Raw genomic sequence first — 24985 nt, 5'->3', positions numbered from 1 at the left:
TAAAATAATCCACTAAAACATCCATTTAAGATCTCAGCTGACACAACCTAATTGTACGTTTTATCTAACCAAGCTGTGTGCTATTTCTAATGCGTTTTAGATATGAACGTCTTCAAAATATAATCACATCAAAGCATTAAGAAAGCATCTTTAAGTATTCATAGGAAATTATCTTAGTTGTGCTATCTAAAAATAAAGCTCTACAGTATGTTAACAAATGTTAATTTCTTCCTAATCCATTTTGCTTTATTTTTCAGGAAAACAGCTGAACATTCCTACAACAACATACATTAACTTGAGAAGCAAGTTAGTTCATAAAGAACATATCAAGAGTTTGGTTCCAAAAAGAGTTTATGAAAAATGTTTATCTCATTTTGGAACCAAACTCTTCATATCTTGGATTAAGTTTATTCATTGAATTAACCCTACTGGAAAACAGTTCTTTCCCATCTTTGAAGTTAAAACAAGAAACTCAATTAGCCAATGTGGCAAGAACACACTAATAAAATCATTCTCTTGTGTGTTAAGGGTAATAAAGTATATGTGTGTACAGTACGATCTGGATCTCCTCAGAAACAGCGGATGGGCACAAGCGTAAGGTCCACCTGGGACGGCCGCATGCTGGAGGTCATCCACCGCGCTGCCGGCTCCCAGAGCACCTCATGCTCTGATGTATCCAACGTACCTAAAACATACAAAAATAACTTTTAAAAACTCAGTCGAACAGTTTACATTCCTATTTCTACCGAACATCATTGACTCTACAGATTCTCTCATTTAATTTCAGTTTTTGTGAAATATAAGGCCAAGCAGAAGGTACAGATGATGAGACAGTTGCTATGTCGTCCTTCCTCCCATCTTCTATCCAACTGTTACAGTGACAAATGTTTCTTGGCCCCAAATCACAATATTAATACCTGGTTAAGCAATCCAGAGCTGATAAATGAATCTTTTTGTATTTGGAGCAGCATTTATTTGCTCTCCCTCTCCCTTAATCTCAGTGGTAATATTTGCAATACAAGAACAGATGAATTAGCTGTCAGCTGCCCTCTGTGCCAAACCTCTTCCTGAGAGAATAATAATTCCGTTATGAAACTATTATCGCTGAAACCCATCCAGACACGCACAAGATAGGTGGGTATGATGACGTGCTGCCTTAAACCAGGCCTGTGTCTGTGTGTGTAGGCTGTAGCACAAATGCTGGTTGACTGCAGTAGCGACAGTGTATTTTTAGCATCTCTGGAGGCAGATATATTGAAGAGAAATGAGAAAGCGAGAGAGAAAGTAGATTTTTTCCCCCTTGTTTTATAAAATAGAAATGAAGGGTTAGGAGTTCAAAAAATGACAGTGTGTCGACATCAAAAACATTTTAAGTAAGGACATTTTGGTTGGTTTTCTTCTTCGAAATAAAATGTCTCCGCCATTTGTAGATTTTTTAATGTAAGTGATCAAATAAAAGTCATATCAAGAGTAGTAGAATATGAAAGGGATAATGTAGAATCTTTGAGGCTAGTAAATAAAATAAATACATATTATTAAATGTCCATAATATATTAATAAATAGATATTAAATAATGTTTTTATTTATTTTATTATGTCAAAAAACAGACATGAAACTAGCACAGTGTAAGACATTGGCGATCTGGAACTATGGTCAAATATACAGTTAAGCAATCATTATAATAAAAGTATACCATGAATCACACAATACCTTAATTGACCAATCAGAATGAAGTATTCCTGATTACGTATAAACGTAATGTTTTAAAAACTGTCAACGTAAAAAAAGAGAAGGGCATCATTGATTTGTTGTATTAAGTTGTACTTAGCCGTGTCCCGTACCTGTAAGGAAATATCAGTTTAATCAGCTTATCCTCAATTATTCCATAACAAATTGTACTAACAGCACATCAGCCAGCTCGCCTACCTGCAGACCACCTTATGTCTTGATAGATTTATCAAGCGTAGGAATTCAATATGAAACCGTCTGAGTCTACATCTCTTAGACGGCTATGCAGTGCTGAACCCTTAAGCGGTATAACAGGCTGGTTTTACTGAAATAATGCTGCTCCCAGGATATCGCACTGACAGACTGTGTGTATGCTGAATGTGTAACTCAAGGTTAAAACACAGGACTGACCCTCATAGAAAAAAACTGAATAGAGACATACAAGACAAACTGTTTGATCTGGAACAGACTGAAGGAACAAGAACTGATAAACATCAGTTTAGTTAACGTAACTTTTCCATTATTACACATAAGGTACAAAAGCTGTCACTGGGGCGGTACCATTTTAAAATGTACTGCACACCTAAAGAGTGCATACTACCTCAAAGGTGAACGTTACATATTAATACCTTTTTATGGAGTACCGTGTCCCAGAGACAGCTTTTGTACCTATTTTCGGAGAGTGTGGAAAACAAAGCCTTAAAGCTACAGTTTGTATAAAAACTGCTTGACGGCGCACAATCAAAACAACAAAAATGGCATGGCTTTGTGACGCTGTGAAGGAGCGTGGAATGATGGGATCTGTTGTCTTCATCGATCAGACAGGAACGAGAAATCAATAATAAAGTTGTAAAAATGTTGCATATAATTGTGGTCCATAAGTAAGTGCCTGCTCGAAACAAGCTAGTGGCTTTCTAGACGCTAGACACTTCTTCAGCATTTGTACTATAGTCACTATAGGTGAAGTTTCAAAATGACAGGCTGAATCACACACAGCATCACCAACCACTATCTCTGACAGGATAGACCTGATGCGTCAACCACACTCAACCAGCTGTGAAGAGAACGCCTGCAGGTGGATAGCTACCATCCTGTCATGAAGACATGGCTGCCAAAGCGGCTCCGTTTTGACAGGTGCTGCGGTCACGCACCTCGGTCAACCACCCACTAACTTCATACTTCTTATCTGGCGAAGTGTCTGCTACTTAGAGGATTTTGAGTTGTGAGGCCTGGGGGTTTGTAATCTCAGTAATGAAAGATGACGTTGATAAAGCATCTTTTCTCATATTTCTCCTTCATCTCTTCAGAATGAGCTGATTGGAATGCACTCCCAGACCCGAGAGCGCTGAACAGAGCAGAACGTATTAAAGCCCTGACCAGCTCATTTCTGTTCCTGCCCACTGTATTTATTCAATCATTTCCTGACCACTGGCCCCGCTCTGTACGCAGCATGGAAATAACTTTAAAAAACTGCAAAGAGAGGTGGCAATACAGGTCAGTATTTATATATACTGTGTATACCGAGCCAATTTACCTGATCTTAGCATAGCATGAACAGTAGAAGTAATCTTGATAGTAAAGATAGTGAAGCTGCTGTTTTTATACTAACTATCCATCCATATATCCATCTACAGTATGTATCCATCTACCAATCTATCTATCCAAGTATCAATCCATCCATCTTTCTAACTAGAGTTACATTTTCAATTCTCTCTGTGTGTTTTCTACATTGACCAAAAAAGTGATACAGAGATGTAAAGTACTTTTTACTTACTTTTTATTTACTCTCAGGGATCAAGTTCTGTATCTTTTTGCTAGTTTTTTAACTTTGGAAATATTTTATTTCCATACATTATAAAGCATGGCATATATCATATTTTTTACTCAAGTACATTTGAAAATGACATGGCAATTTTGTACTTAAGTATTAAGTATCTATCTATCGATCTATCTATCTATCATCCATCCATCCATCTATCCTATTCTATAAATATACATATATATAATGTACATTATAAAATTAATGAGATATTTATGAGATAAATGTTCTTGAGTAAAATACTATACACCTACCATACAACCACTACACATACCATACACTATACTACACGACTAAAGCTTCTATACACCTCTGCTTTTACATTGAATCAAAAGTCTCACAAATAGTTAACAGCTCTATCCGTGTCCTTAGTCAGCTCTATGTATACAGATTTACATCTCTTCATTTGTATGCATCAGCTCTACGCTGTGTTCCGCTCAGTGTTGTTAAATAACCTAATCAGCTAGAAGGAGATGGAAGAAATGCTATTCCCACATTGATTTAGAGGGGAGTGTTTTTTCAGTAAGGGTAAGTGAAGTAGGCCTGGGCCATTTGCACAGAGATAGAACTGATTGATGGTGAGAGTCCTGTCTTCAGCATACCAGCTCAGCACTGACGAGAGATTCAAAGCTTATAGCCTCAAGATGGCCGTGTCGCATTGAGACCAGTACCAATACCTGTCCCCCCTTTCACTATTTCATTTACTTTCAGTGAGCTGATTGTAATCGCAAAGGGCAGCCACTAAATAAATCTTGAGCCCAGATATAGCAGAGAATGAAATCGGGTTGGTTAGATGTTTATAAAATCTCGCTGCAACATAAATCAACCTTACATTAAAGTTTAAGCCATTACAGATACACCAGCAGGTCTCTATGAAAACGGAGTTTTAATTATTGTTCTTTAAGAGATTTAATTTTTTTCTCGACTAAAGAAAGTAAACCCCATCTAAATCTGCCAGACCTTCACTCTGAAAATGCTGGGTTATTTTCAAACCGACACTGGGTCAAAAATGGATGAACCCCGGGCTAAATGTGTGCCAGACAAACCCGGATTCGGCACCTCAGAAATCAAAATCCGGCACCCCATTTGCCCAACCCCACACCTCAAGTGCTAAAGGAAATATTTGTGCTGACCTCTTGCGTGCAAATATTTTATTAAAAAAAGCATTTATGATGGCAATAAATATTTTATTTTAATAATGAACAGGCTGTCAAGTTTGCAATGCTGGAATATGGTGTGTACGCTTTAATTGCCTGTGGCACATTCGCTGACTCATCACTCATTTCGTTAATTTGTAAATTATCAAATATTCTGCATATTCGCGTCACATGTTTTACATTATATATTGAAGGGAACTTGTCGGGATGGACAATTTAGAGAGAGATATTTATGTGTTTAGACAAATGCTACGAAGAGATGCAGAAGAACTGATGAAACACGGTTAACGGATGATTAAACGCTTAATATGTATTAATATGCTTAATACGTTACAGCCTATACTAAACTACTGAATTCTATACAAATGTTGAGGGCTGTGTTTGATTTGTTTACATGCACAAATATTCAGAACATCATCATGATGACAATAAACTGTTTCCATAACCTTTACGCACATTTGAACTAAGGCAAACTCAAGATAAAACCCTGTTGACTTTCTTCGATAATTCTGAAATTATCTTCGCATGTGCGTTTCAATTTAGGCTTTTTTATAAGCATTTTCAAAACATGTAAATAGTTAGATAGAAAACTCCTTAGAGATTGCATATTCCGTTACTTCTCCCCACCACACTAATTTGCCGAATCTGCCACGCCCCCTTGTTAAAATTAAGCACTGAGCCCAACCATTGGGTTATAAATTAACCTGTGCTGGGTTGTTTCAACCCAAAATGTAAGGGTTGTTTTGACCCGTTGCAGGGTCAAATAAAAAAAGGCTTAATTGTTGGGTGTGTACCTTTCTGACCTGACGTTGGGTTGAAAATAACCCATCATTTTTAGAGTAAATAATTTGGACCACAATAGTTTTCTAAAGCGAGCAGAAATGTTCATCTCGTGTTTCTTGCTACATATTTGACAGTTACTTTAAAACGTCTTGGTTACGTATGTAACCTCAGTTCCCTGATGGAGGGAACGAGACGTTGTGTCGAGAACGACAGATGGGGTTCGCCCTTCAGAACCAATCAACTCTGACTACTATAGAAAAGGCCAATGAAATTTGGCGAATGCAATTTGCATGCCGGGCTCCGCCCCCGGAAATCCGGTATAAAAGGAGGCCGGCGTGCAGCATTCACTTACCTTTGTTCTGAAGAGCCTGAGACCTCTCAAACTGCAGCAGAATACGATACGTGTTCGTGGCATAAGGGACACAACGTCTCGTTCCCTCCATCAGGGAACTGAGGTTACATACGTAACCAAGACGTTCCCTTTCTGTCGGTCTCTCGACGTTGTGTCGAGAACGACAGATGGGGTTGCCTATGGAAAACGCCACAACGCTGTATCGCGTCACAATCTCTAGCGAAGCGACGGTAACAAGCCTGGGCGTGTCATTTCGAAGCTTTCGTGAGACTGTAACCTTCCAGTGTGGTGGTCGGGGGGTTCCAGAGCTTTCTTGGAGAAAGATGGGTACAGCCCTGACCGGTAACTTTCACGGACGGGGCCTTAGCTCTCTATAGGCGAGAGGCCGTCCAGATCAGTTTACACCGGGTAAGCGCGACTCTTAATCAGAGAAGCGCTACAGAGGCCACCTCCTACCCGTGGGGAGGAATATGGTGGATATAGGTATGGTCTCGTCCTTGGAGGAGAACGCATGGAACGTGCGGACTGAGTAGTTAACCGCGAGGTGGAGGCCCACCTGGGGAAGCTCATGGGTTACCAGGAGTGGGAACCATTCTCATGAGGATACATCAGACGGAACAGCCCACAGAGGGGGTGTTACAGACGTCCGGTAGCACTAGGTCCGGTTAGAGCTATCTGTGATAGCTCACATGGTATCCCGGCCTAAGGGGGAAGGCTGCTCTGCCCAGCCAGCCCCCAGGGGGTGCTTGTTTGGTGATGGATGGAATGCCTATTCTTAACCAGTGTCTGGGTAAGAAGGGAGGCTGGTGAGGTACCAGTTTCTTAGCGATGTGTTCGGGTAAGAAGAAAAGGTAAATAGCACACTGACCCAACCTGTTAGAGGGTGGAAAGGTGCTTTCGCAGGCATACGCCCCCCCGGATGCCAGTCCTACATGTCGCCACGCAGGACGTGGGCTGACACCGGGTTTACGCGAAGGTTGTTAACCCTTGCGAAGGTGTTTGGGCATAGCCCAACCCGCAGCTCTACAGATGTCTGCTAGAGAGGCGCTTCTGCCAGTGTCCAGGAGGTGGCTAAACTCCGTGTGGAGTGAGCCCTCACTGCCAATGGGCATGGGAGATTCTGAGATCGGAATGCCGTCGTAACGGCGTCCACGACCCAGTGCGCCAGCCTCTGTTTGGAGACAGCCTTCCCCTTCTGCTGTCCTCCAACAGACACGGAGCTGGTCAGAGCTTCGGAGCTCTGCGTGCGGTCCAGTACGTACTGGACACAACACTAATCGGGTTGGGTCTTCCTCCCCTATGGGGAGCGCCTGCAAGTTCACCACTTGGCCCCGGAGGGAGTAGTGGGAACTTCTTGGGCACGCATCCGGGCCTGGGTCTCAAGATAACGTGAGAGTTTCCAGGGCCGAGTTTAAGGCAATCCAGGGACACGGAGGATGCTCGGTGGTCCCCTACCCTCTTGAAGGAAGTGAGCGCCGTCAGGAGGGCCGTCTTACTCTATGAGGAAGATCGGAACCTCCGAGGGGCTCTTTGGGGGGCCCTGAGGCTCCCCAGGACCACTTAGGGTCCCAAGAGGGTATGGAGCGGAGATGAGGCGGATTCCGCCCTCTCGCTGCTTAGGAACCTGGTGACCAGGTCGTGTTGCCCTAGAAACTTTCCACCGACTGAGTCGTGATGAGTGGCAATAGCGACTACATACACTTTCAGTGTGGAAGGGAGATGTTAGTCTCCAGTCTCGTGAGGAGGGGAACACAATCCTGATCAAGCACCTCAGTGGGTCTTTCTCGTTGAGAAAGACACCAGGACGAGAAGAGGCACCGTCTAGAGGCGTGTAACCGCCTAGTAGATGGGGCCCTAGCCTGGGTGATGGTCTCAGCCGTATAGGGGGAGTAGCCATCTTAGGATCTTCTCGTCCCGTCTAGAGACCAGACATGGGTGTTCCAGAGGTCTGATCTGGGATGCCAGAACGTGTCCTTCCCCTGAGAGAGCAGGTCCTCTGTCAGGGGAATGGTTCAGGGGGAGTCGCTGTCCAGAGCATCGGCTCTGAGGCCAAGTGCGGTTAGACCGGTGTGGTGTAACCAATAACACTTGGTGCTCCTGCTCCCTGACCTTGCACAGAGTCTGTACAAGAAGGCTCCTGGGGGGGGGAAGGTGTGCTTCCGCCCATCCCGCGGCCAGCTGTGCGCAAGGATATCCGTGCCGAGGGCAGGGACTATCAAGCGGGCAAATGGTGGTGTTACGGGAGGTGAACAGGTTTTACCTGGGCCTACCCGAACAGCCTCCAAATGAGCTGGACTGCACGGGGGTGGAGTCGCCACTCTCCACGAGGCATAAACTGGCGAGAAAGCACGTCGGCTGTCTAGTTCAGTTTGCCCGGGGTGTGTGGCCTGCAGGGAACGAGTCACCTGTTGACTCCACCGGAGGAGGCGTCGAGCAAGTTGTGTTTAGCTGCTGTGTGCGAACGCCACCCTGACGATCTGTATTCGCTACAGCTATAGTGCTGTCCTCGGAACAGCACGTGCATGTCTCGCACGAGAGGCCGTAGCCTGCTCAGTGCAAGTAGCATAGCCCACAACTCTTGGCAATTGATATGCCAGCGCAGGCGGGGGTTCGTCCAACACCCCACCTGCGTGCCCGTTGCACACTACACCGCACCCCTGCAGGGAGACTTCAGTCGTCACCACGACCTGCCTCATAACCTGCTCAGAGGGACCTGAGTCCGTCGAAAAAGTCATAAAGACTAGGGGTTATGGTGCGTCGGCAGCAGGGCGGCATCACCATGCGCCTGCTGCCGGTGTGCCACGCTCTCCTCGGAACTCGACTCTGAAACCAGTGTTGGAGCGGTGTCATGTGCATCAACTCGAGGGGTATTAGCCCGCGAGGACGCCATGTGTCCCAGGAGCCTCTGAATTGTTTCAGGGGGACCGCTGTCTGCCTAAAATGTTCATTTCAGACAGTTCAACACTGGTTGGGCACAACTGCGGACAGGTGTGCCGACATGGTGACAGAGTTGAGTTCTATACCGAGAAAGAGGATGCTCTGCACTGGGGAGAGCTTGCCCCTCTCTTGGTTGACCTGGAGTCCCAATCGACCTAGGTGCCGGACCACCAGGTCCCTTTGTGTACATAACAGATCTCGCGAGTGTGCCAAGATAGGCCAGTCGCTGAGATAGTTTAGTACCCGCTCGCCTTCCTCCTCTCAGGGAGAAAGGGCGGTCAGGGACAGACCGAAAGGGAGGACTCTGTACTGATATGCCCGCCTCTCGCACGCGAACCGTGGGAACGGCCGGTGTCGAGGAGGATCGAGACATGAAAGTAAGCGTCCTTCAGGTCGATTGCCACGAACCAATCCTGACACCTCATAGATGTCAGGACGCGCCTCTGTGTGAGCACCCTGAATGGCAGCTTGTGAAGGTGCTCTGTTCAGGGTACGCAGCCTTTGGGGGCAACCCGCCGTCTTTCTTGGGAACGATGAAGTGCGGGTGGTGACCCACTGAACATCTTGGTTTTGAGGGACGAACTCGATGCCTGTTTTGCCAGAAGGGTGGTGACCTCTACCCGAAGTACGGAGGCGTCCCTGCCTCTGACAGAGGGAGAGATGATGCCCCGAAACTTGGGTGAGTCTCTGGCGAACTGGATCGAGTAACCAAGACGGACCGCCCTCATTAGCCAGCGAGACAGTGTGGGCAGCTCTCGAGCTCCCAGGGACTGTGACAGGGTGACCAAGGGGACGGTCTGCTTCATCATTCCCACGGGGGGTGGTTCGTCGGCTGGCGGAGCTAACCATGTCGCGGGGAGTCCCCGGAGGGAAGGTTTTTGCTCCGCCTGCTTACCTGCCTGGCGGGACAACGGCACGCACTGTCGGTTTGAGAGTGGTGACGGCTGTCGTATGTGTACGACCTCACGCCTCGCCAGGGTGTGAGGTCGGTTCGCCGAGCACAGTCCAGTGGAGTGTGCGATCGGCTGCAAGTAAACCCGGGGAGAACAGAAAACTCAGTGAGTAAGTGGGCGCCAAGCCCTAACAAGGGCCCGGCTTTGGTGACGAGGCAGGAGTCGTCCCGTACCGACCGATCAGAGCCGTGGCTGTGAAGGTTCGGGCCCGATGTTGTTCTCCCTGGGGTCTTCCCGTCAGTGTCCCTTCTCGCGAGGAGGTTGCTGACGGGGTGGAGGTTTCCCCCTCGACCTCTGCTTCCGGGGTGCCGCCTGTGGGGGCACAGGAACCGGAGCCGATGTCGAAAGGGTCCTGGGTTGCAGGGAAGCAGACGTCACGTGAGATCTCGGAGGCCTGTAGGCGGCCGAGTCGCGGCGTGAAAAAAAAAAAAAATGTGGTTAATTGCCACTGTCTGCTTCGCCGTCAAAAAACTGCTGAGCGCAGTCCTCGACGGTGTTACCAACAACCCACCCTGCGAGATGAGTGCATCAAGAAAGCGGACTTCCTTGCTGTCACTCTTCTGCACAAGGTATAGCCGGGGTGTCTCTCCTGGACCACTACCGTGGACATCGTCCGACCCAGGGCCCGTGCCGCCGCCTTAGTCGCCCGTAGAGCGCTGTCAGCGGTGGCACGGAGATCCTGCATTATACCCGGGTCGGCCTTACCCTCGTGGAGCCCTCTCAACGCCCTGGCCTGGCGGACCTGCAGGATGGCCAAGGCATAGAGAGAGGAGGCAGCCTGGCCCGCAACATCGCAAGCTTTCGACACCAGTGATGCCGAAGTCTTACGTGCTTTGGACGGTAGGAGTGGTCGATCCCCCCCAGGTGGTAGCCGTCCGCGGCACAGGTGCACCGCAGGCGGACGTTCCACCCGGGGGATCTCGACGCAGTCCTTGGCTGCCTCACCATCGAGGGAAGTAAGGGAGCCGGAGCTGGTTTCACTGGAACGGTCCGTGAGTGGAGCGTTCCAAGTTTTACACAGCTCCTCATGCACCTCCGGGAAAAACATGGCACCCGGGGTGGGCGCGGTTTGCACCGCGCACCGACCTCGGGAACCACGCATCCCCGGGTTAGCACGGATGACATCACTTCTGCTTCCTCCTGAACTCGACCGCTGGGGGTGGAGTTTGGATTCGGCAGAGTCGGATGCCAGTCTCCCTCCGATGCTGCGAGCGACATCTCATCTACGTCACACATCGTTTCCGAGTGTGTGCGTGAGGATCCGGACGGTATGCCACCGCCGGTTGGGGAACGTTCAGAAGAGCGAATCTGGGTGCGATCGGCCCGTGAGCACTTGGCTGGCGGGTTTACGTTCGCAGAGTTCCCCGTATCACTAACGCTGCTAACGTGGGTGGTCATCGGGGCCGTAGCCACAGATGTCACAGCCCGGGTAGCAGACGAAATGGTGGCTGGTTCCCGTAGGAAGACAGCCACCCGTGACCGCAACTTCTGAATGACAATCTGCCCGCAGTGCAGGCAGATGTGTCAACGAACGCTGCTTCAGTGTGCTGGACGCCCAGACACCTAATGCAGCGATCGTGTCCATCCCCCTCCTCGATGAGGGTGCCGCACCCAAGAGAACAGCGGGACATGCCGCGCTGGAGAATGCTCAGTCAGTCCTGAAAAGGACTTTTAGAAAAAATCTCTAACACCTCCGGAACCGCCGAGACGCCCAGGGGAAGGTCGCTGCAGGAAGGGACGATCCGCTGTAACACGTCGTAGCACCAGCGTGTAGTTGTAGAGGATTGAATCCTGAGTTGTACTCATGAGCGATGGCTCTGAAGAACAAAAAGGTAAGTGAATGCTGCACGCCGGCCTCCTTTTATACCGGATTTCCGGGGGCGGAGCCCGGCATGCAAATTGCATTCGCCAAATTTCATTGGCCTTTTCTATAGTAGTCAGAGTTGATTGGTTCTCAAGGGCGAACCCCATCTGTCGTTCTCGACACAACGTCGAGAGACCGACAGAAAGGGAACTACATTTAAAAAAATGCTGGGGTTTTTTCAACCCAGAATTGCGTAAAAGAAAAGAAACCAACAGCATAAATTAACCTATGCCGGAATGTCTTACCCCAAAATGCTGAGTTAACCCATGGTTGGGTCAATTTTCTATCTTAATTTAACCCAACGGCCTAATTCGTCACCTTTTGACCCTGTGCTGGGTTGAAAATAACCCAGCATTTTTAGACTGTATGAAAATTGATTGTATATACTGGGCTTGGTAAAAACGGCAGATAATGGTATGGAATATAGTGATCAATTTACCATTGATTTACCACTTTCCAAGTAATACAGTATGTACAGTAATATCTTGTTACACCCGCTTTTCATTTAGCCAAGCTGATGTTACAAACACTGGTCCTGATGCTGTTAATAGCCATAATACTGATATACAGACATCCTACCCTTGAAATATCATAAAAAATTCAACCCTCTAGAGTTTACATTAGGAAACACAGCAGTCTGATCTGGATGCCCCCTACAGTGATGAGGGCCGTCTGTCTGACCGCGTTAATATACAAACAACTTTGAAGTATTTCATTCATCACATGGTCAATGGTGATTAAAGCACAACCCTCTGCATTTTCTTAACAAGAGGCTGCTGAAGTGAACTGTTGTCTGGATGCTGTTAATAGCCACCCGGCTGTGATCTTTAGCTCAATGATCGCAGCATCTTCAGCTGCAAACTCAAAGCTCATCAGACTGGGTGAAAGCAAAAAGAGCAGGTCCTCTAATGAGCAAGATCTTCAGGAATCTTCACTCAAGGGACTGCTCTGACTCATAGCATAAACAGAAAAGGAAATTCTGGATTATACATTTTTATTGTTGCTAATTAAACCACAGGGAAATCACCTGAGGTTGAAAAGTTTCTCATTCCAAGCTTTTTAGCTCTCGGATAGAGACTAATTGGTGTAGGTTTAAAAAAGAGTGAGGGGAGTGTGTTTTAAGCTTAAGTTAGGGCAGTTGTCTTGATAACATTTTAGGTTTGTAAACATAGTAAACTGACATACTACTGTGCTCGTACTGAAAAATGATTCTGAAGTCTGAACTGAGGTGAAATGCAAAGGTCATGATTTCGAATCCAGGAGATTGAACATAGTCAGAAACAAATGCATAGTATAATGCAATGTAAATCGCTTTGGAAGCATCTACCAAATGCATAAATGTAAATAAGGAGATGAATAATACTTGCACTTACAGTGGGCAGCTATTACTGCTGAGCAAACAGGGTTAAGGTGCCTTGCCCAAGGGCACTTCAGTCATTTCCTGGGGGCACTGAGAATTGAACCAGCGCTACGAGTCCAACTCTCTAACCACTAGACCACAACTGACCTTATATTTGAATCATACTGTAGCTACAAATTGTACTTAAAAAATGTTTGTGTCAATTGTTACAAGGATTTTATTAAGTCAATTCTACCAAAAAATAATTTTTAGTAGCAAAGCATTGCATAGGAAATTCTTAGATACTAAAAACAGGCATAGTTTAGCCCAAAGTTATAATTCTATCAGTATACATTCACCATCTTGTCAATTGATATGTGCACATGACTCTTTCTACTGAAGAATAATGGTATAATAATAAGATATTTTGAGAAATCCATACAGTGGATGTCAATGGGGTCCAATGTGGTTTGGTTACCAAAATTCTTCAAAATATCTTCTTTTGTGTTCTGCAGAAGACTCAGAGTCATACAGATTGTACATGACATGATGCTGAGTAAATGATGAAAGAATTGTCATTTTGTGGTGAACTATCTAGATTGCAACGGTCTATTTCAACCAGTGCATGCCTTTTTTGTGTGCCTTATGCATCAGCCAATTAATGCATGAATGTCAATTCAAAAGCCTCTTAGAATTACACTTTGATACTTTTCTGTAAATAACAAAGCTAAATTATAGATTTTCATTAATGCATTCATGCATTCAGTTTTATCCAAAGCCACTTTGAATGCATTGAAACATTTTATCAATATGTGTGTTCTCTTGGAATCAAATCGATGAGCTGCTACCACAATGCTCTACCATTTAAACTACAGGAAAACTTATAGGATCACTTATAACCGGTATTTACCACGTTCGAGAGGTTTAGGATCACATTTGCCTATTTGTCATTATCAAGCCCCATAATCCCGAGACCAATTAAAATAATTTATACCGTAACACACAGAATAGTGCCCTGTGCAATTTTCTATGCAAGCATCAATATCATTCTGTTGCTCTCTTAATTACATAATTACTCAGACTGATGTTGTGAGTTATTTTGTCCTTTGCTTGCTGTCACACGCTTTGAACCGTAGGTGTGCCACTGCACACTGCAAACCACAGGAGCACAGTGATTTACACTGATGCCTTCCTCAATGATCCAGGTAATTAAAGTGTACAATCATTAGCACTAACTCTCTTAAACCCACTGCCAACTGGCCTACACAAGCAACTATATAAAATAACATTATTATGTTCGAAATCAATTCCGAGGAAAGCCGAATAATGTATATGCATCTTTTGTGAATGGAAAAGCCTGAATTACATCACTATCTTCAAGAGAATCCAGAGAGCACCCGACTGCATGGAAATAAATGGAGATGAGTTTTTAAAGACTTCATACGGCATATGGTTTCAGAATAGCCCTTTCAATGTAAAGCCTCCTGCCAAAAGCGTCGTAAAAACCCTCTTTTATACTCTTGCACATTTGCATTGCCGCATATGTACCGTGCTGTTGATCGAGAGAAGAAAGACGGTCTCAGATGGAGCCCCGCCAGCATTACATTCACCAGGGACTGCAGATCCATTTGACCCAAACTCGATGCATTCATTTCCACATCATTATATCCCATAAAAAGCAAGTACAGCACGCTTGAACTAAAAATAGTTTAACTGCCACTGTATTACTCACAGTATGATTTCTGACGTTCTGCAGAAAACAACTAGGAAACATTCAGTTGTCCCATTTAAACCATTTCTGGGCCTGCGTTTTTTCCTTATTTCAATGTGACATTTAAAATAGCCTGATGTGTCGTCAGCCTGTGACAAATCAAAAATAATTCATGCTTCAGTTAATAAAGGACGTGCTCTGTCATCGCACCCGGCTCGAGTTATACAATGCGTTCCCACCCCATGGTTATGTCCTTGAACGAGGAAATGTAATACCGCACGCTTCCCTTTTTACCGAATAGGATTTTCACGTCTCAGCTAACATTTTCTGGCATTTTACAGTCAGCAATGCAGCGACTGCTTACGCCAAAGTCACATTCTAATGCACTCAGCGGCAGATTAATATGACAGAAGGCAAGAAGTGCTGACACGCGGAGATGCCGGGTATCGGCAGCTGCAGAGGTGTGGTGTCAGTGCTTCAGCGTGACTTTGCAGGGAAAGTAGGGAAAGCTGACACCTGACTGGCTTCTAAAGTCACTGTAGCAACACTACCAGTGTTAGCGTTTATGAAGTGTGGCGCTGAACAAGCTGAGTGAAGATAAGAGACATGATACAAAGACAGTCCGCGTTCAGAGAAAGGGGATAGAAACAACCATATGACAAAAGAAGTACAATGGTTCGCTTTATGTTATTAAAAGCTTTATTTAAAAAATAAAAAGCATGGTAACGCTTTAAAATAATTGTATTTGCTAACATCAGTTAACGGATTAGGTAACAGGAACTAAACATGACCAATACTTCCAGCATTTAATCATTTGGGTTTATGTCAATTTTAACATTCATTAATCAGTTTTTTAATCAAAAGTTGGATCTGTTAACAATAGTAATTGCACAATGAACTAACACTAAGATTAGTTATTAAAGTTAATATAACTAATCTTAATAATTAACATTAAAATAATGTACATGATACAAATCTACATTGTTTTTTGTAAGTTCATGTTAGGTACTGCAACTATTTTCTATTGTTAACAAATACAACCATGTTGCTAAGTGTTACCAAAATCATCAACTTTTGTCATGTTTTTCAGTTAAATGCCAACATTTCGTTGCTATTTCATCTAGGTGCAGATGTTTACTTTTCGAAAATAACTGTTTACAGTTATTTCTCTTTCTTATACATTATTGTACTTGTCATCTCTTTCTTTTATGTCTAAATCTAAAAGCATCCGTAGGAGGTTCCCGTTAATAGCTGAAATTGTGAGGCAGGTAACACTCACCTCTGACTAAACCATTTAAGGGTACAAGGGCAGAAAACATAAGACCTAATAGGATCCTGTAGGATGACTGGTAATGGCTATGGAGGAGTGCAGTGTATCTGTAAAGGACTGATTGAATCGAGTTGAGGAGGTGAAAGATGCCATGAAGGTGGCTTTAATCGGTTGTGTATTCAATCAAAGGTCTGCTTACTTCTGGAAGATCTGGTGGTGGGAATACCACACCAAACACAAAATGTCATGCAGTCCGTCTCCATTTATCTGGATGGTGTTTCATTTTATACATATGGTCAGAATGTCCCACTGTCATCTCTCATTTAATTTTCAATGTTCATCATTAATTAATGTTGAATTTTGAGTATATTGTATTTGAGTTCTGTTCTACTGAGTTTGTCTAGCCGGGCCGAGATGAGATGGGTGAGCTTGGATGACAGCAAGTATTCTGCCAAAAAAAATTACAATTCTGTCATCATTTACTCACCCTCAGGTTGTTTAAAACCTGTAGTGTACATGTCTTTGTTCTGATGAAGAGAAAGAAAGATATTTGTAAGAATGTTAGCAATTTTCAATTCTTTCACATCATCCACTACCATAGTCGGAACAATTATCATATCTTTTTATGTTCTGTTTAACACAGTGATATATATGATGAATAAATAATATACAAACAATATACAAGACAGTACAATATACAAACAGTTCTGGATCTCCTTTAACTACCTTTACATTGGACCTACTATGGCACTCAATGATGTCACAGAATTCAAAATTGCTAACATTCTTCGAAATATCTTTCTCTGTGTTCAACAGAAATAATTTATATATAATGTATACAGTAGGAAATGGCATGAGCTGGAGTAAATGATGACAGAATATTTGGGTGAACTGTCACTTCCAGCTTAGAATATTCATTATGTAAAATAATACACCGACTGTCATGATTTGAGGAAAAGCAATTCAAGGAATTATGTGTGGTGTTCAAATAACTATAGTTTATAAACCACTGATCCACACAATCATGCACAAAGATAAAGAAGTTAATGATTTTATCACTTGTAATGTTGTTGTCCGCCTGGTTTATTTGGAAAAGGGATCAAATGCATGAAACTGTGCTGAATTTATTCCCAAGAGATGAGGGACAGGATTTAAAAGATTGACTGCTCTCATGCTGCACAAGATAAAATTTCATCCCTGATTAAGCAACGTTCCAATTTTGAAGTCCCGATAAAAACATCTTAAGCATACACATGAATTACCATGTGCTTCCGACTTCGCACATGACCAAATACTGTTTATTACACAACACAGCATTGGTTTACATTTTCTTCCTACTTAACTGAAATTATTGTCCACATTTATAAATGTCACAATTATTTGCACTGTCACCATATGCACTATTCACATTCTATAAACCTGAAAACCAACTGTGTTTTTTGTTGTTGTTGGAAAACTAGCCTATCATTTTAAGGAGAGCTACTGGTGTATTGCTGCAGGGCATCCAACTGCTAAAAATTGGGTATCCATCTTTTCAATCCCCAGAGAGGATTTAGATTTACAGTCTCAGCAGGGAAGGCTTTTGTCCTTCATGTTCTCTTCATACAGCAACTTCTCTTTCAATAGACTTTTGGAAAGTCTTCGATTCCACTATTAAGGAAAATACCAATTACCTTTTCCTAATGAAACAATTTACATTTGCTTCATGAGCTTATTAGAATTCAGTTAAGGTTTTCGCCACAAAACCCCAATTGAATTTGGTCAGTCAAAGCAATTGGGAAAAAAACATTCAATCTGACCTATAACATTTAATGCCAAGGCATGCATGTCACCTACATAATACTCACGTCCCACTTCCAATTTATTTCCCATTAACAGCTTCCTACTCACTTTTGTAAACTAAATCCCTTCTTCCGTAGATATTACTATGCAGACATTATTGAGTTTGCCTTGTTATGTACCTGTAAGTGCAAACTCTGTGCAAACAGGCCAACATTATAAGGAAGTTCTTGCAGTAAACCCTTCACACTGAAAAATGTCTCCAACGCTCGAACATGCCCCCAAAGGGCAGAATAAAAACACAAAGAAAGGAGTAAAAGATTAAGTCTGAGTTTACTATACATGCTATGGTTCATTTACTTGCATTGCTTCCAACCATGGTGACGCTAAGAAAAAGCATGTCGAGCCTCCACAAACATACACACTAACAACCCCCAACGGCATGGTTGTCTCAGTCACAACCGTGAATGTCCGTCACAGAAACTGCGACTTCAACTCAATAGAGAACATTTCAGTCTAACACCCACACAGCCATAAGTGCTCTCTGTAGCATCGCGGCGAGATATAATTGAGCTATAACATGCAAGATATCAGAAGTCCAAGATACAAGGATTTTCTGATGATATCCGAACAATCCCAGGCTCAAAGGTCACATCCTGCTTCAAGTGGGAACGTTTCCTATTGATATCCTAATGAATAGATAAAGAACAGCCTAGAAAAGATGTTCTTGCGGGTTAACGGAGGAACAGTTTAGAGTTACCAACTTCTTTCTAACATAATCCTGAATAGGTATATGTGCAGAATACAGAGTTGTCATATAAGATTACTGTGTATCATCAGTAACAACTGTTTGCTAGATAAAACCTCAGAGAAAGGGTTAAAAAATGAACTGCCACTTCAGAGTATTTGATTCTGCAAAGCCAGCGAGAAACACGGATGTCAAATCATACTAAATGGATGTGTCCACAATTGAGAAGCTTACTGAAAAACAAGCTAGTTACTTCACTTAGTGCTCTGAGCATAGAAATAAATGCACCCGTGTGTCTTCTTAGTATAAATTATCCATGTGCCATGGGTTCTAAGGCCTCGCTTACATTATAAGTGATATACCCGTGTGGTGATAAATCTTTATAGATTCTTAGCTTCCAGAAAGCAAATTAAAACAGACAGATGATATACAGATAAAAAACAGATGAAAAAAAATCACTTGGTTTGTTGTAGCAAGACCAGTGGATGGATGCCCTACTACAAGAATCTCCAGTGATCTCTTGTGTAATGAGACATGTTATTATCCCTGTGGGTGGAATGTATGGGCAGATGTTCCTCCATTTGTGCTCTGCTGATGGGGTCAAAGTCACAGCAAATCTATTTCGTAATGCTTCAACTGTCTGTCAGTTAATGGACTGCATGAGTGAAACGCATTATAACCAATCGCTGTTTAGATATGGACACCAGTGTAATTAGCACATACTACCATAATACTGTAGGATGCATGCTTTACCCGTAGCTTAAGAATTACGCTTTGTGCATTATTGTTGTTTTTTGTTGAAGGCCAAATGTTGAACACACCGTCATTTGTAAGTCACTTAGTGTAAATGCTCCTGCTGAATGAATAAAATGTTTGTTTTATTATGCATAGTTAAATTATATAGTTTCATGACTCCAATAATGATTCAATAGATTTTTTTCCTAAACGCACTACTGTATGGCAAAAAATTTGTATTCATATTTTAAATTTGGTTTTATTTTTAATAATAATTTGGCAGAAGCGAATATCCAAAGCAACTTAAATTGCATTACACTATACATTTGTTTTCTGAGTATGTTCAATCGCTTGGATTGAAACAATGACCTTGGCATTGCTAGTTCCATGTTCTAAACACTAGAAGCTGCTATAGCTTTTATTTATTTTCAGTTCATCATTTTAGTGCCTCATCTTAAACTTTTTTAGTTTATTGCAGGTAATGCTGAGGCAAATCCACCTTCAAACGCAGAAAAAAATCTAGCAGACAAGAGTTCCAGATGAAAATAGTTCAAAACTTTATTATCGAGCCGAAAAGTGACATATTCAGAGTTCATCCAAAGTAATCTAACAAATGCACATCTGACTCCACACTTTACTCTGAAATCTAAGGTTGTTTTTCACATTGTTCACCAATCCTTTTTTCATTAGCCTGTCCTTTCTTATTTGCCAGTATTATATTCTATTCCGGCCTACCTGGCCCATCCTCTTTGCGCTCGCCACAGTTATATATTAGTCTCAGTTTCTTAGAATTAATCATGTTGAGCGCTTCCCAGAATTTATCAAGAAAGACATATATATCATGTACTCTTAAGCATTTCAGGTGCTATTGAACAGATGCATGATAAACCACTATGTTTTTCACAGTCTTACTACGGCTAGAACATTGTGAAATAACCCAGAAGCAACCCAGACACTCATTGAAACTCATACATATATGGTGTGCAATGTTAAAAGTGCTCAAACTCGTACATACCGTATATGGTGTGCAAAAATTTTTTTTAGAAATGTCTACGCGTTGGACGTACATGTGTTCAATTGCTCAGTTTCATACATATATGTGACCCTGGATCAAAAAACCAGTCTTAAGTAGCACGGGAACATTTTCAGTAAAAGACAAAAATACATTGTATGGGTCACAATTATTGATTTTTCTTTTATGCCAAAAATCATTAGGATATTAAGTAAAGATCATGGTACATGATGATATTTTGTAAATTTCCTACCATAAATATATAAAAACTTTATTTTTGTGAGTGGATGGCCTGCCAGGGTGCCCCTGATTAACAACTTCAGAGGCAATATTCTCAATATTTAGATTTTTTGCACTCTCAGATTCCTGATTTCTATATGGTTGTATCTCAGCCAGATATTGTCCTATTCTAACAACTCCTACACCAATATAAAGCTTATTTATTCAGCCTTTAGATTATGTAAAAATCTCAATTTCGAACCAAAAAGCTGGTTTTGTTCTCGAGGATCACATATGGTGTGCTTGCAATTTCGTGAGGCTTACAGCTAAAACAAACTAAATGTGCAATATTATATTAGAAAATCCACCATAGTAATAGTACTTTTCGTTTATTTAAATTTTCTAGACACAAATGCTGATAAAAATTTAGTAAATGCATTAAATAACATGAACCAACAATGAGGAATATTGCTTTTCAGCCTTTTGTTCATCTGTGTTAATATCAGTACTTGTCAGAATGGGGAATAACACGGAAAATACTGTCCAAGTATTGTATCAGTTCATCTTAGCTAATACATTAACTAATGTTAACAAATACAACCTAATTGTAAAGTGTTCCAAAGAAAGGTACAGCTTGAATGCAGTGTAATTCGCACGGGATAAAAGTGCCAAATGGTTAAATGTAATTGACAGACTAATATGCAAATGTATCTTGTGGTGTAATGGCAAAAATGTTGAGAAAAAAACAACAATAAAGAAAAATCTCTGTTATATGATAAATATTAATATTAATAATATAAACAATGTAATAACAGTTTGTTTTCTCATTTCTACTGTCACACCATAGCACACATGTGTTCATTAAAGTGTGGAATAAGTGCTTGTGTGTTAGATTCAGGGACAACAGCTGCTGGATCTCTGGTGTTAATTATCTTCAGGTACAGCAGATCAGCACTGCTCTCAGTTCAGCTGCATTCTCTCGCTCCAGCTCCACAGGAGCAGAATGGACTGGCGAAACACTGCTGCGTTTGAAAGGACACTCTTTCCATTGCATTTATCATATCCGCAACCTCCTGGTGCTTTCAGACCGCGTACACGCACCTTTGTGTGTCTGTGTGTGTATGGCAGCCATTGTGCGGCTGTCTTATCTAAAGCTGCTAGACTCGTCTGACACTCATTTAGCAGGACTCAGAGTGCGAGCGCACTCTCATGACCAGACGGGAGATGCATGACGGCCGAGCTGCCAGATTGATCGGAAAACGGGCTGATTAGCCATCCATTCTTTCAGGAATATATTGTCTTTTACAGAGTCTAGAACTGCCATTCGGCTTATTTGGTGCTCGTGAGGAGGGCAGCCAAACCACAAATGTACTGAAATTACCAATTTAAACTATGGCGGTGATGAATGCACCTTCCCCTTTAACAAATTACCATTACATTGGAAAGGTCAAGCGACCACCTGAAGGATCTGTGAAAGCAATGGGATTGTCTAAAGATGGCAAGTAGGCTATAAATAAATGCTTAAAATGCATTAAACACAACATGCAATGCCGTTTGAAACCCATTTAATGACAAATATCCAAGCGAACATGTATATTGTTGGATTTGGGTCTTGTGTAAAACATCAAATGTGCTATCTGCTGCTATCAACATAAAGTATTACAGATTTATCAGAGAGTATATCCATGTGCCGTAGACCCAGGGCCTTACGCAACCCAACCATCTAGCTTCATCTCACGTTTATTTTACAGACGCTAGACAACCATTCTCAAAGTAAAAGGCAGAATTAAGGTTTTCAATAGACATCTACTGCGAGCCGAGGTGGCTTGCATGAGCCATTTCAAACAGTAAAACCACACACAGCCGTGTTATACATCATTTCAATAATTGACAGCAAAAAGTTACAATATGTTGACATTATATATCGCACAAATACACACTGACCGAAACACTAACATGCCTTAATCTTGCTTCGGGCATTTTTCTGACCACAACAATAGCATGGCATCGCCTGCAACACTTCTGCCATACCATATCACATGAAACCGGTTTCAATCTCCTGTAGTGTTGCTGAGTCTTGAACACATTCCAAGTATAAGACAAGAAAGATGGATCTGTTTACATTCAGTGCTGTTATGTTGATTATTAATACAGAGCGTAAATGTAGCCTTAATGAATAATAATGAATCAAAAACATATAGAAGACATAGACAGGTCAAATATCATAACTGTAATAAGTATAATGCTCTAAGATCATCATAAAGTTAATGAGAAATAATAAATAATATTGTGTTCTTAATGCAGGGATAATCTCACGGAGGTTATGTTCCCTGTTTAGGGGACCACTGTGATGGCTTTTCATTTGCTCTGTGTGTTTGAATATATGAATCTATTGTTTATGTTGCACCAAATACAATAAAAAAACTCATTGGAAAATACTCCAAGTCTGAGTTTAAAGTAATGAGTTACAATCCCAGATAATGTTGAAGCACTTAATTTGCTCTAATAAACTCTTGCATTTTCTTTTCTACAGAGCAAGCACAAAAGGGCATAATTACTCTAATTGCAACGGTAGAACCAAGGCTGGCAGTAGCAGTAGAGGATACTCACGAGTGATAGTTTTCCCTTTCTCCCACGGCCAAAGTGGACACTTCACTAATCCCAAAACTCAATAATCCTCACAAGTCCTTCGCAGACCGGAGGGGGTCTGGAGCATGGAAAATGAAGGACGTTTCTCAGATTGCCAGGGGGCGTCCGGGGCTCCGAGAGGCAGCTGCTGGCATCCAGACCACGTGGGTCGTCACGTCCTCAGCAGGCGGCTGTGGAGACAAGAGCGATCATCTGTGAGGGAGAGAAAGGCTTATTCTCATTCTGAGACAAAGACGAGCATTGAGGGCCAGACAAGAGGAGGACAGATTTAAGCAGGCGTCGTTCATAACTAGATCTCGAGTAAGGGTAAAAAAAAGGAGGACAGATTTAAGCAGGCGTTGTTCATTACTAGATCCTGTGTAAGGGTACTCGTGAGCGATTACTGATTTTTTTTTTTAAATCTGATTTTTAAAAGACAGACTGTCTGTAATCATCATTTTGGATTTGTTGGGACGGGGATTTGTTTTCACAATCCACTGTTGATGTATACACTGCTCATGTCCATCAAACCATGAGACGCATCAGATAAAAAGCATCGGAAGCATTATTGTATTTTACATATTCAGGCACAAAGTGTAAACTTTATCATCTTCATAATGTTAGCACTCAGAAAAACATTTGTGCTTTTAGAGATATTTTTTGTTAACTTAACTACATTTTGGCACAGCCTCAAAATATAAATAGAGTTCATAAAATTATAGACTTTCCTCTGAAACTAGCCTTTTTTTCAGCTCTTTGTTGCTAAATATGGACATCTTTTTTCTTGCTGCTGTTTGTGTACATAAATGAATGTGGAAGCATCTTCTGTCAGTAAAGAATATTGTGTGCACCAGGCCTTAAACCCTTTATTGATTTAACGTAAAAATTACACGTCTGTTCACTGATCAAAACAGACTCAAAGGAATTTCATTTAACAGTTTATTGGCAAAGGCACCAAATTTATTACCAAGAACCATTCTAATATTGGAAATAAAATCAAGTCTAAAGATCAATCAAGTAAACAAGCAGTTGAAAACTCTTTATTGCCATATCCGTTTAAAACATCTTCAGGTGTATTGGAAAAACAGCACTGCAAAATCCGACCAGATTTGTATCTTTTGAACCTAAAAGTTACAGATTGCGGCAAGTAGTAAAAAGTAAAAAGAAGTAAAAAGATATATTGCAAAATGCACACAGAGTACAAAAACTTTTTCTAGTTTTTCTATTGCTGGAAAACAAGGCAAAAATCAAATGCAGTCTAGAAAAATGAAGTTCTTCCCATTAATATCACACGCCTTCAACTAGCAAAATCTAATGAAAATATATCAACACATGAAATAAAAAGATGCTCATCATGCACAAAATAAACAAAATGGGACTATTAAACAATTATTACAAATAAAAATATTATGATAAAAATATTGTGATTAATCTATTAATGTTTCATATATTTCTCAACTTCATTTTCATGATAATGAAATAAATAAATAAAAAAATGAAATAAATTGATTTGAGGCGAAGTTGCTACTGTGTATATATAGCAAAACATGTGCTTATATAATAACAGCGGACAGAGGCAGATTTCTGCAGCAGCTCATTTCACTTGCACACAAAAACACAGGTCATCTGCAAAAAAAGAACTTTACCACTACTTCACAGACATAACATCTGAAAACGGGTAGTTTGTAGAGAACATGAAAAGATTATCATTATGAATAAAAGTGTATATTATTAAATTACCCGTTGAGTTAACACGCCCAACTAACTATATAAATCCTTTAATGCTAGTATGCTTATTTGCAGAATAATGTCCCAGAGAACTGTTAAATGTGTCTGCTGAGAGTCACTTCATGTGTTGACAGTTAGAAACATACCGTCCGATGTGACCCATGAGATATGAGGGGATTAGTATTGATCAAGTGTGCCAGCCCACAGACGCAGGGGATAAAT

The 24985-nt window shown here is 42.0% G+C and overlaps 1 protein-coding gene across 6 annotated transcripts in view; it reads right to left on the bottom strand.

Moving 5' to 3' along the window:
* Positions 1 to 24985, bottom strand: part of b3gat1a (beta-1,3-glucuronyltransferase 1 (glucuronosyltransferase P) a) — a 69540-nt gene that overhangs the window by 13699 nt on the left and 30856 nt on the right. For 3 of the 6 annotated variants that reach the window (XM_056766614.1, XM_056766618.1, XM_056766619.1), the window contains exons 2-3: positions 23018 to 23226; positions 552 to 685 (exon numbers count right to left, since the gene is read on the bottom strand). The gene's annotated coding sequence lies outside the window, so the exon portion shown is untranslated. Of the gene's footprint in view, positions 1 to 551; positions 686 to 23017; positions 23249 to 24985 lie in introns of all 6 variants that reach the window. The other 3 variants (XM_056766616.1, XM_056766615.1, XM_056766617.1) reach the window with 3 other exon arrangements.

Source organism: Triplophysa dalaica, chromosome 14 (genome assembly GCF_015846415.1).
Source record: "Triplophysa dalaica isolate WHDGS20190420 chromosome 14, ASM1584641v1, whole genome shotgun sequence".
Taxonomy (NCBI): domain Eukaryota; kingdom Metazoa; phylum Chordata; class Actinopteri; order Cypriniformes; family Nemacheilidae; genus Triplophysa; species Triplophysa dalaica.
Note: the sequence above shows the minus strand (reverse complement) of the source record. Positions and strands in the feature narration are given on the sequence as shown.